General features: G+C 44.5%; 2 pseudogenes; one reads left to right on the plus strand and one right to left on the minus strand.

The window, feature by feature from the left end:
* Positions 1 to 3,364: 3,364 nt before the first annotated feature.
* Positions 3,365 to 3,484, minus strand: LOC136642797 (5S ribosomal RNA; annotated as a pseudogene).
* A 1,876-nt stretch (positions 3,485 to 5,360) lies between these two features.
* Positions 5,361 to 5,480, plus strand: LOC136643286 (5S ribosomal RNA; annotated as a pseudogene).
* Positions 5,481 to 10,830: the final 5,350 nt, after the last annotated feature.

Raw genomic sequence — 10,830 nt, forward strand, 5'->3', positions numbered from 1 at the left:
AAACCAGTCAGCAAGGAAGCCTTTTAACAACAATGGGTCAGAGTTGGTCCCTTGCTAATCCCCATGGGTGCTTCCAGGTCATTCCTCCAGACTCACCCATTGGTCTGAGCAACAATGGAACTTCACCCCTTGCTTGGCAAAAGTTGAGTCTAACAAAGCAATTGTATCGGCCTCCTCAAGTATTTGCTGATGTGAACCTACACAGGACTTTCTTTTCAAAAGGAGATCTGGTGCACATATGCTTTCTATGCTAACTTTGCACTGATGTGCACTCAGCCAAGAGAACAGGTTTCCATAAAATATTGTACACTCATTTATCTGAATCCTTGTATCTCACACTCTCTATAAAACAATCTGACTGTGAGATAATGTAATAATAAATTACAAGTCTGCACAGAATAATACTTTGTTTTTCTCCACAACATTTTCTGCAGTCTATCAACACTTTACTATAACAAGAAATCATATTTATAGGAGCAGAAGAGATTTCAGCTGCAATTCTGTACTTCCACACTTACTTGGGAGTAAGTCCCATTGAACTCAGTGAGGCTTTCTTCTGAGTAGATATGCATGGGATTGGGCTTCAAAAGCCAAATCCTGTCCAACTTTCCAGTGCTGATGCAGCTACAATGCAACTCCAAGGTAAGGGAACAAACATTTCCTTACCTTGAGGAGGCCTCTGTGACTACCTCCCCTCCCCCCATTGCAGGATGCAGTGCACACCCCATTGGCATGGCTACATGGGTGCTGTGAAGCTGGAAAGGACTGGGCCCTAAGGAACACACCTTCAATAGCAGGGAGCAGAGATATCTTTATATCTAGCTCATTTAGGGCGCAATCCGAAACCACTTTCCAGCACTGGCATAGCTGTGCTATGTGTGGTACGTGTGCTGCATCCTGCAGTTGGGTGGAATTCATGGAGGCCTCCTCAAAGTAAGGGAATGTTTGTTACCTCAGAGCTGCATTGCCCTTATGTCAGTGCTGGAAAATGGGTTAGGATTGCAGCCTTAGCTAGCGATCTTCTTCCTCATCAGCCAGTTTAACAGAAAATCTTGATATTCAAAATCAGAGCCTGCACCTATTCACCACCATAAGATGGTTCAGTGTCCCGGCTTCCTGGCTGAGAATCAGCACCCATCCCCTGGGAGACTGAAGGTAGGGAAGCAAGGATCTAGAGCAGGAGTGACCGGAAGCCATTTATTAATTTTTTTTAAAAAGACAGCTTTGACATCTGCTCAGACATTCTGCACATTTTTGCACTTTATCCTTGAGGTTCATCTGCCTTGGTGTCTGCACAATGCTCTCCTCCCCCCCCCCCAAAAAAAAAAAAATGTCTGAATGCATGTTTTGGCAAGCTTTGGAATTCTTTGGCAGTGAGGTTGCCTTCTTCCTGCCTGTGTTATGCTTAATACTTATGAGACGTTGAATGGCTTCCAGGAGTGACCTGCTTTGATATAAGATAGGAGGGTGTAGGCCTTCAAAGAAGAATATGGTCTAAATAACAGATTACAGAGGTGGTGACAGGTACTTGCTCAGAAGTGGCCAAAAATAATATCTGAGTATATCAACCCATTAAAAAAATAAATAGCCTTCTGGTGCAGCCATCTCTCTTTGGCAAGATTCTAGTGCTTTGTTATGTTTCAATCAAATCTAAATATGTTACTGAATGTGAGCATCACAAAGAATATTTTTACATAGCTCAAGCTAGTGGCAGATGAGGCCAACAGAGAGCCATTTTGGTGCAAAATTCATGCCACCAGGACTAAGGTCCATTTCACAAATAACAGAGCAGCAAACTTCCGTTACTCACAAAGTGTACACTCACTGAATAAACACCTGAAGCTTTGCTTCTTTCCCAGCCCAACATGGGACCTCTCAACTATTTTTGCCAGTGCAGACTTGAGTAGCCCCATTGAGGGGCCTGCATCCTTTCCTGGGGGAAGGGGACAAACGTCCCTTTCCCCAGAGAAGACATGGGCGCCTGCCTAGGATGCAGCAGCAGCCATTTTTGCACGGCTGCTCCACTGGGCAGCTCAGCTGGGCAGCTCAGGATTGGGCTGTTAGGCTGCAATCCTATACACAACTTGAGAATGGTGCTTACTTCTGAGAATACATGCATAGGATTGTGCTGTTTTCTACAATATTGCATCAGTGAACAGATTAAAATGGGTCCAATTACACCAATCAACTTGCACTGCAACCTTGGTAAAGAGCTTTTTGCAATAAGGTATACAAGTGAAAAGATCAGCGTGTTAGAAACATAATGGGAAAGTCTTGCTGAGCAATGTTTTTTTTCCAGACTAAAAGATAGCTTTCTATTAGAACCATAAAATTTGTACAGTGGAGTACAATAAATCATGCAGCACTCTGAAAGTCAGTCTGTATAATATATGTTTTATTAATGTTCCAAAGTACACCAGTTCTCCAGAGGCCATCCAGAAGCAAAAGGTAGGCATAGTCCTGTTTCTGTCAGCTTCCTGTAATATGTGATCTAATAATGTGTCCTTTCTGAAGCCTTTTCTGAAAGCATATACTGTTTGTTTTCCTTTTTCCAACTATGTTTCATGTCCTTGTCCCCAAATAATTTCACTTACATTTCAATGAAATGCAGTTGCAAGAACTCAAATATTTGTGCTTGGCTTAGCCAGCTGGAATGGAGGAAAGCTGAGGCCTGCCAAGCAGACACAGACAAATGGTCTCTGCAAAATAGAAAGCAATGGGGAGAAGAACAGAAGAAGAGCTTTGCCAGACCAAACCAAAGATGCATCATCAGTCCAATAGTGGACAGCCATATGTTTTCAGAAAGCTTACACAGCATGGTGTGAATGAGCAATCAGTGTTTCCCTGAAGCGTGTCCCCAGCACTTAGTATTCAGGCACACAGTTCCTCTGAATTTGGTTCCATTTAGTTATCAGAATTAACAAACTCTATAAATTTGTCTAAACAAGTGGCTTTAATGAAGTGATAGGGAGTAGAAATCCTCATCTGAGGATGTATGTATTTTGACTGACAATGAAAATGCTAGAAAACGTTGGTGGTATGAATACCAAGAGCTCTGAATTTTACCTTTAAAAGTATTTTAATTGCAGTAATACACAAACCCACACTCACACACACACACACACACAAAGAGAGAGAGAGAGAGAGAGAGAGAGACAGACAGACAGACAGACAGACAGACAGACAAAGGAGATAAAAATCAGATTAATATTTCAGACATTTTCCGAATTTCAATAATTTCTCCCAGTTGGTGACTTATCCTACAAATAGTATGCCTAATGTTGGAAATTGGGTGCAACACCACTTGCAGGACTAATGGGGGAGAGATGGTTGGCAACCTTCAGTCTCAAAAGACTATGGTATAAGCCTACAGCACCTGGTATTCCCAGGTGGTCTCCCATCCAACTACTAACCAGGCCTGACCCTGCTTAGCTTCCAAGATCAGATGAGATCGGGTATGTGCAGGGTAACAGTTGCTCTTGTCCAGAAACCTAAGACCCTTTACTTGCCCTCTATGATACCTGTAGGAGGTGTGCCCCTTAATACTACTCTATGAAGGTAGGCTAGTGAGTTAGAAGGGCCCCTAAAGAACAAAGGAGTATCTCAGAGGCCTTGAAAAATACAGTACCTAGAAAACCAGTGCTCTTGGTAGGTAGGTAGGTAGGTAGGTAGGTAGGTAGGTAGGTAGGTAGGTCAGTTGGAAGAAAGAAAGAAAGACTTCCAAACCCTCTTCTACTAGTGGCAAGAGAAAATTCATTAGCCTTGACAGTTTTGTTATGTTTTTCTCCTATCATTAAACTTGATTCAGAATTCTGTGGTTTCTTAGGCAGAAATAATCATGTAATTTCCTGAGGGATGCACATACTATTAACTTTTAATCCACTACTGGGAGTTATAGAATCAAAAGTTGAAGAACTGAGAAAAACATTAACTTTTTCACAAGGGCAACAATAAAAATCAAATCAACAAGACAATCATGCAAGAAATTAAAATATTTTACATATAAAAATCATTCAAGCACTCATTTTCATTACTTATAGTTTTATGACATCTAATGACATTCCTGCATTTCAGAAAAACTATTTAAAATTATATATGTGAGCATTAAAAAAAAAAAAATCACCGGTAACCAGAAACATTAAGGGGTTTAAAATGGCAAAAATGCAGATTATAGATCTCTAGATCTGTTTCTTCTCTAGCAGGAAACAGAATGGGTACCTGCCATTTTCTTCTACCTAGCAGTCATTAACTGGAATCCAAAGAGCTCCTCATATGCAGGAATCTGAAAATGTTCACTGGGTGCAAGAGAGGAGGTGACATAGAATGTACATGTGGGACCTGTAACAAAAGTTGCATTGAATCCTAAACCTGAGTGGCAAGAGTGGTTTCCCTGCCAATTTTTTGAGCCAGAGGAGTCTGTTGGCTCCTGTTCCAGGCTGGGATGACCTTGCAAAGCCGGGGATTGGTTCCATGCCACCTGAAAAGCCCTAGTACACATGCAGAACCATGCCCATACTTCTATGGATCTTGAGCTAAATGCAAGTTTAAAGCATCAGAACTATCAGATGCCTCTAGTTCCAGTTCTGAATACAATGCGTTGAACTTAATGGGATTTCAGAAGCTCAAATGCTCTGAGGATAGCAACCTTGGCGTCATCTGGCCCAATAAAATTACTTACATTCCCTCAAAGCAGCCCATAATTACACTTTTATTGTTCTGTTCATTATTTCAGGCTTTCGAGAACTTTCAGTGTTAGTTTCCCTGGTTTCAAAGTGCATCACAGCAGCCACAACCAATGCTATGTAAATGATTCCTGGAACTGAACAGCAATTGAGGCAAAGCGGTTTCTACTGAATCATCCTCCACAAACAAATGGATGTATTCAAAAATATTAGGGCAAAAGAAAACAAAGGATTTTTGTGGCAGCACTACAATTCTCCACTGAGAATAAACAGCAAGCAATATTTTGTTTAGTATGAAATATACAGCAAAGTTTATAAGGACTGCTTTGTCCTTTTGACCAGAAAAAAAACAAAAGGCCAAACTCTTATGGCTAAACTAGTCAATATGCTGATTACATGATGGGAACCTGTGTGTGTTTGATTTTTCAAATGTAAACAGAAGATCCAGATTGGCACCACTGCCTGGGGTGAGGAGTTTTTTTAACCCTTTGGGTCCCTCACCATCCCGGGCTGCCCATCCACAGCTCCCATTGGCACAATGGTGGACAAAGGATGAATATTCCCTACCCTCTAGTTCCCTAGTCCTATGTAATGTCCCCATACAAATCAAGACTCTGCATGGATGCTATTTCTGTTTGAAAAACCAAGACCACAGACCCAATCATATAATAGCTGTCATCTAGCAGCAACTGTTACCCTGCACATACCCAATCTCATCTGATCTTAGAAGCAAAGCGGGGTCAGGCCTGGTTAGTACTTGGATGGGAGACCACCTGGGAATACCAGGTGCTGTAGGCTTATACCATAGTCTTTCGAGACTGAAGGTTGCCAACCAGTGTATTTATACCAGACCTGGCCAATTCAGAAGCTTCACATCACCCACTGTTTTGTTTCATGCTATTTATGCAGTGAAAAACCTACAGGTATGATTTATTACTTACAGAACTGTCATATGTTAATTCCAACCTAGAAGCACTTTCTTATGTAGCAATTTCATAAAATATAAAGACTGTACCAAGTTCTAATTCCCACTTGTAATTTTCTTATTGCAACCACAGACCTCTGCAGCCCCGTGACTGGGGCAAAGCTCCGCGATGGTGCTGCCCCCCCATGGGCTATCGCCGCCCCCTGCGTAGAAATTTGCCCCCCCCCACTCACCAGAGGCTCATGGAGCCTCATTTGACCTTCTCCCGCGTTGGGGAAGCCTCTTTGAGGTTCCCTGATGCTATAAACTCAGAGAGGCCTCCGCAGGGTCCTAGCAGCTGACGCCTGGGGCATTTGCCCCAGGGAAGTCTATAGGAGGTAGGGAACTGTCTTATCATTTTGCTCTAAATGGTTTCCCAGTTTAGCCTAGCAAGCTACCATGTGCCTAACCGATAACAGGACATGGATACAGTGCCAACAAATGTTCTCTTACCCAGAAGAGACCTCCACAACTGCCCCCCACCATAGGGCGCAACGGTCACCATTTTGGCACCACTGCATCAGTGGTGGGGGTGGGCGATAGGATTGGGCTGTAACAAGTTCCTTTAATTTCAGTGGGACTTAGTCTCAACTCACTGTATGTGCCCACAACCCTATTTGTTTACTACAGGAACACCAGTGTACACACAGTCATTCTTTTTTGTTCAGATCTGCGGTTTTCAAACTCTCCAGGAGTTTGAAACCCACAGTAGGCCTTTGCCAGGGCGGGGGGAGGCAGTAGGAGCAGGGGGAAGGCAGCTACGCGATCCCCAGGATCGCATCGCTCAGGGGGCTGCAGGGACTGGGGTGCACCCTCCAATCCCTGCAGCAGCCATCCCTGTGTGTGGGGAGCCCTGCACGAGTGCCTGCAGGGTGCCCCAGGTCAGGGAAAGGGAGAGTGGAGCGATCTGCTCTGCCTCTGCAAAAGCGGAAGCGGAGTGCGATCGCCCCACTCTCCCTTTCCCTGACCTGAGGAGCCCTGCAGGCGCTCGCGCAGGGCTCCCCACACACAGGGACGGCTGCTGTAGGGACTGGAGGGTGCACCCCAGTCCCTGCAGCCCCATCAGAAGGGAAAGTTGAGCGATCGTGCTGTGCTTCCGGTTTTGCAGAGCAGGGCGCAATCTCTCCGCTTTCACTTTTCCTGACCTGGGGAGACCTGCCGAAGGTTGCAAAGGGCTCCCCGCACCCCTGGGAGGCTGCAGGAGGCTTGGGCAAGTGCACCCAAGCCCCTGCAGCCCCCTCCCCCCAAGCGGCACAATCCACATCTCCCCACTGCCTTCCCCCGTCTCCTGGCTGTCCCCGCCCCTTAAGGGGGCAGAGGCCAGAACCCACAGGCTGGGGTGTTGAGACGCCCCAGTTTGAATACCACTGGTTTAGATGTTTGATGTCCTGTGGAAAGCAAATGCGTGAAGGGTGTGTCAGGAACTTGTGCGCTAGCCCCACCTCTACCAATTATACTCTACCCATCCTTTGTGTGTTTGGAATTTTTCTGCAGAGACAAATGCTGAGCATATGGAGGGTGGTGTAATGGAAATGCGCAAGTTACCTTGAGGATATAGGAGGTGGTGTCAGCAGTGGTCCCTTTAAGGGTTAAGGCCTCGGATTTCAGCAGAGGGTGTGCTGCACACCTGCAGCCACTAGAGGCAATGAGGTCTCTAGGGACATAAGGAGCACCTGATGCAAGAAGGATTTGTGGGAAGTAGAGGGAGAGATTGGACTGAGGAGCTAATGGACTACTGGAACTGCCAATAGACTGATGGGTGAATGGACTTAGGAGACTGCTACAACAGACTGCTGGAAGCATTGGTGTTTAGCTGCCATGTCCAAGACCTGCGGAGGCCCAGTGTGCTGCTGTAGTGGTGGGAGGAGGACCTCTGCGGGTGGAACAGGCAAGCTACCCTGGTGATGGGGTCTAGCAGTGCTGCAGGGCAGAAATAGGGCCATTGCTGGGGAAAGAAGGGGAGCTAATTAGCTTAAAGTGGGCATAATTCTCTAAGTGAAGTTTGGATTGGGGATCTGGCAAAGCAGGTGGAGACAGGGCTATCATGCTGGTTGGAAGATGCTGGCAGTAGCATCATTGCCTGGCACATTTTACTATGGGGAAAGGCCGATGGATATTCTAGATGTGGAGGAAGTGGTTTGATATCCTGTCCCCCAATACTTCATTGCACAGTACATTTGTGTTCAAATCACATCATTTTGGAATCTGGAACCCGAAAAGCCACACACACAACTAGATGTGTGAGCATGAAGATTGCAGAATTTTCCTATTTAGTTTTATGAGAAATGTGATATATGCTTGAATGTTAATTCATACCTTTATTATAATGAGAACAAAATGTGTCTTGGGTAACACCCCTGCATGAGTAATTTGACTTCAATTATTTCCAGGAAAATATCAGCATCAGGGGTGAAATACCAACAGAAGTCCCGTGATGATGTGGTCATTGTGTTTCCCCACACAATCAGTCAATCAGCCATTGTGGCTGTGCTGTTGCTACTCACCAAGCATTTTCTAAGCTTCCATTGTCATCCTGAGCAGAAATGACATCATGGTGGCAGCAACCCAGAGCTACCAAGCTGCTTAGCAGCAGTCTTGCTCCAGTTTCAGTCTCTCCACTAACTACAAATGTGCCTGATGATAATTTTTGGAAGTGTTACAAACAATGATTGGGTTACCTTGGTTTGAAATAAAGTTATTTAAGGTTGCACTCGGATGCATACACATTGGGAGTTAGCCCCACTGAAAACAGTGGGACATACTTTTAAGGAAACCACCTTATCCACACATTCCAAGGCTTGAGCGAGCCTTTAAGGATGCAGGCTGCAGAAAGGAGCCAACCCAACTTGTGCGTTAAGTTCCTCATTTCTGGCAACCAGCAACAATCATAAATGTGGGGGAGGCACTGCAGCAAAACTGCCAGCAGCATTGCTAAGCATTCTGTTGGTGGTGCTGCATGCTATGGGCTAGTAGGCGATAGAATTGGGCTGTATTTGTTTCTAGAGGATAAATTCTCTTCAACACTTCTACCTTATTCATTTATTTATTCTGCACATTTCTATACCACCCTTTCTCCAAGGAGATCAGGGTGGTGTACATAGTTTCTCCCCTCCTTTTGTCCTCACACCAATCCTGCGAAGTAGGTGAGGCTGAGAGACAGTGACTGGCCCTCTTGGCTAGCCTGTTGCAGCACAGGATAGGATTGTGCCCTGTGTAACCTTAGGCAAGCTGTTCCCTTTCAGTGTCAGCCGACCATCTGCAACAGGGGGATGTTAATATCGACCAACCTTCTAGGTTAGTTGAAAATATTACAACATAATGTACATGAATTGCTTTGGAAATTCAAATCGTCTATCTCAACACTAAATATTTTGATAGTGCCAAAGCTAATTATTTTCTTCTTTTATATGGGAAGAATGGATGTCTATGCATTATTAGATCTCTCTGGCTTAATATCCGAGTGGCTCTTTTGACACCGCAACGGAGACCTGCTCCTCTGAATATTCATTATAACACAGTTTGGTAAGTTTCTTTGATTCATTATTTTCTTGGGTTTTAAGGCTATTTTTTACGCAGTGCTCTTTATGAAGTATGATTTGAAATGAGACAAATCCTTCCCTTTATACCCCACCCCAGTTCCCAGTATCCACACAAGTTTAATTCATGTTGTCCTAAATTGATACTGTGAGCATATTTCCAAAAGAGAAGGACTTTTTGTTGCATTGGAAGAATGCCATCTCTTCTCCTCTATATAACTCTTTGATTAGCAATGACTAGGCCGGTTATTGCTTTTGAAAGTGCATGAATTGTTTTGACTGTCCTAAGTCATTTTACCCACATATCCTTTGTGAGCAATCTTTAGATCAAGTGCGTTGTACTTGTTTAAAATAAGAAACTCTGTTACGGTCTGGAATGAAAACAGACTTGAGAAATCCTTCCAGGCTTGAATTCCTGACCTTCAGTTTGTGGGACTGTCAAGGAAAAGCATTTGAAGCTACAAGAAGTTGTTCAAAGCTTTAAAAAAAGTATCAAATAATAAAGAACAAACGCTTTGTATGGTTCTCACAGAAGTTGAAGAAATTTTGGGACCCAACAGAACAGGATAACATATACTGTATTCAGTGGCATCGCTAGGGGGGCGCGGGGGGTGCAGACTGCACTGGATGACGCGCCAGGGGGGTGATGCGCCCTAGGGGTGATGCACTAAAATTGTGGCAGTAGGAGCTACTGTGTCATGCCATACACGGTTGGATGCGGAATGTCCAGCGGAATACAATGCAAAAAACAATTGAAATAGCTCCTTTTGTTCAAAAGTTATGGCCAAAAAACCGGAAAGAAAACTGAATGGATGCCTATGGAAAGTGAAAGTGAACTGTATCGCATGTTTACTCATGAGTAGACAAACCTGCCTTAGTCCGTTGGGACGGGCAGGCAGAGAGGACTCCAAGGACGTCAGAATGGTCCTGATCCAATGAATGCTATCCCCAAAAACACCCATGGAGGTCCCTCCCTCCCAGCTGCGAGTCTATTGAGCCCTATGGAAAGCCAAGCAGCCTCACGGTTGTGTTTACTCGCGAGTAGGCAGACGTGCCTTGGCTGGTGGTCAGGCCAGGCAAAGGGGAATGTGAGGACACCAGAATGGACCCAATCTGATGGAGCTGCTCCAGAAGGCAGCCTCTGCCCCCCCCCCCACTAAAAAGGACCAAGAAGAGGCTTCAGCTGGTAAGGGGAAGTTTTCTATCTTGCACTTGCAAAGCCAGGTCTTTGTATTGATATGCCTGAAATAGAAGAACTTTAAACTGGGCATTGGGAAGGGCTGGAAATCTCACTGATTCTTTTTGGGGGGTGTTATTGCAGGCAGACTACAGAGTAAGCCCCATTGACCGCTATGGGACTTACAACTGAGTAAACATGCATAGGCTTGCGCTCACAGGCTGCAATCCTACCCACACTTTCCTGAGAATAAGCACCATTGACCACTATGGGACTTACTTCAGAGTAGATTCACTTGGTGGAACAGGACTGGCTCCCCCTTATTTAATTATTCCTTTTCTTTTAATTTAATTATTTATAATTATTTATTTTAATTTGCTTGATGATGTCACTTCTGGCCATGACATCATTTCCAATGGGTCCTGGACAGACTGTCATTCTAAAAAGGTCCCAGTGCTAAAAGTTTGGGAA

This window comes from Tiliqua scincoides, chromosome 2 (genome assembly GCF_035046505.1).
Source record: "Tiliqua scincoides isolate rTilSci1 chromosome 2, rTilSci1.hap2, whole genome shotgun sequence".
Lineage (NCBI taxonomy): Eukaryota > Metazoa > Chordata > Lepidosauria > Squamata > Scincidae > Tiliqua > Tiliqua scincoides.